At 36.3% G+C, this 2,369-nt stretch overlaps 1 non-coding gene across 1 annotated transcript; it reads right to left on the reverse strand.

Annotated features, from left to right (window-relative positions):
• Positions 1-1,596: 1,596 nt before the first annotated feature.
• LOC126031891 (small nucleolar RNA SNORA51) lies at positions 1,597-1,729 on the reverse strand. Its single transcript, XR_007503704.1, has one exon. It is a non-coding gene; the product is annotated as a small nucleolar RNA SNORA51 (small nucleolar RNA).
• Positions 1,730-2,369: the final 640 nt, after the last annotated feature.

The raw sequence follows: 2,369 nt of genomic DNA on the forward strand, positions 1-2,369 counted from the left end.
GATTGGCTGCTTGCAAGGCAAACGCTGCTATGCTATCTCTCCGGGCCTTACTATATTTTTTAAATAAATCACTGCTTCTTCTAATGTGCTATTTTAAATATTTGATTGAACAACTTTTGTCTACTGATAATTGCTTGTCTTTAAATAGAGTGGTTGCTTCATAAAACTCTGTTGTAGATAATCAATCAATTGAGAGAAGAGTATTTTCTATTTGAACACTTGTCTATGGTTACTTATGGCATTTAATAAGCAATTATTAATTCTGCCTTTTGCTGTGTCAGTCTCTGAATTTATAGCTAGATAAGGTATGCGGGAGCATAAGATCACTAGATACATATAGAGTTAAATCTTAGTCTTACCTAAGGAACTCTTGACAAATTTCCTTTTATTAACAGGGAGACTTAAACTTTGCATACTAAATTATTTATTTTGTCTAAATTGTTTGCTACATCCATAGTACAACTTAACTTTTTCATTGGCAAAAACAGCAACAAAATGTGAGCTGCTTCACAATTTAGAAATTTCCCCTTGGGCCCGGAGAGATAGCACAGTGGCGTTTGCCTTGCAAGCAGCCGATCCAGGAACCAAAGGTGGTTGGTTCGAATCCCGGTGTTCCATATGGTCCCCCATGCCTGCCAGGAGCTATTTCTGAGCAGACAGCCAGGAGTAACCCCTGAGCACTGCCGGGTGTGACCCAAAAACCAAAGAAAAAAAGAAATTTCCCCTTACATGGGAATTTCCAGTGAAACTTTTTAATTTGGTGAACGGGTGAGTGAATGACTGATGAGGTCATACTTTCATATTATTGGTTAGTACAAACACCTTGAGCTAGAAATAAATTAATTTATAAAAGTTCTCTTCACTGGGAGATTTTATAACTATCAAGCAAAAGGGGGGAGCATAGTCTGATAGTCTATACTGTTTTTTGATAAATTAAACCTGTAATTAAGGGAGCAGGCTTTTTTCCCCCAAGAAGGAAGCCTCTTGCTTAGTATAGCTTCAGCAATTTAACCTCATTTTCTAAGAATATAGTGCAAATAAGAAGCACTCAATCTTGATCATAAAGATAAGCCAGGGAATGGGAATACTTTTGCAGGTCACGTCACCTGACAGAAACTTTGAACTGATCTTTCCTGGTTTAAGAGTTCAGCTATAAGATGTACTTTCCCTATCAGCTGGCTCAAGTTGATAAGATTCTGAAGCAAGCAGAAGTTTTTTTTTTTTTTTTTTTTTGCATTCAAGGCTCTAAGTTGTAGGATTTAATGAAAAGCTTTCTCAAGGAGCTATGTTAAGAAAGATATAGTTGGGCCCGGAGAGATAGTACAGCGGTGTTTGCTACAGCAGTGTTTGCTTTGCAAGCAGTCGATCCAGGACCAAAGGTAGTTGGTTCGAATCCCGGTGTCCCATATGGTGTCCCGTGCCTGCCTGGAGCTATTTCTGAGCAGACAGCCAGGAGTAACCCTTGAGCACCAACGGGTGTGGCCCAAAAACCAAAAAAAAAAAAAAAAAAGAAAGATATAGTTGTTACAATCAGTTGCCACTGTTACATTTCACTCGAGTCAAAAACTAAGAGCAACCACAGATATATGAAAGGGAACATTTCTCCCCATTCACAATACAGACCAGGCAAAGGGCTTGGTTTGAGGTGTATATGGGGAGCATTTACTGTATTTCCTCTTTCTATACTGTCAGTGCAAAGAACACAGCCTGTGGTAAGCATTGGGAGGCCAGAAGTTTTTTTTTTTTTCTTTTTTTTTCTTTTTTTTTAATGAGCTTCTATTTAATTATCCTTGTGACATAGGATCAGAGGCATTATTCTGTACAGAGTTACTTTTGGTTGCTTTATTTTTCTTTGAATAAATTATTTACTCATCTGATTGGATAGGGTTAATGGAGTTAGCTTGAATATTTTCCTTTAGTCTCCATTATCTGATACAAAGATTTTAATTCCAAATTGGTTTCCTATGGATAATTATTGAAGAAATAGTTATAAATTTAGCTTTCATTGGTGATTGGCTAGGGAAAAACTTGGTTTTAAAACAGTGACTAAGTATTATGTGCATATCAAAATGGTTGGATGAAGATGAGGATGAGGAAGGTCAAAATTCCTCAGGATTACCTGTGAGTTTCCATCAGCTATTTGGCTTAGTTGACTCTATCAATCATTACAGAGACTAGGCCTGAAAGATGTTTTTCATTAGTTTTGCCATATATAAATGTAAATTTGCTAGTTCTCAATATTTTATTTTGATATTTATCATTATTGATGTCTGTAGATTTACGTTATTTGTTGGTATTACTGAAAGATATGCAGCTAGGTGATTTTTATATAGCAGATTCTAAGAAATCATGCACAATGTTTTAATTCA

Source organism: Suncus etruscus, chromosome 1 (genome assembly GCF_024139225.1).
Source record: "Suncus etruscus isolate mSunEtr1 chromosome 1, mSunEtr1.pri.cur, whole genome shotgun sequence".
NCBI classification, from domain to species: domain Eukaryota; kingdom Metazoa; phylum Chordata; class Mammalia; order Eulipotyphla; family Soricidae; genus Suncus; species Suncus etruscus.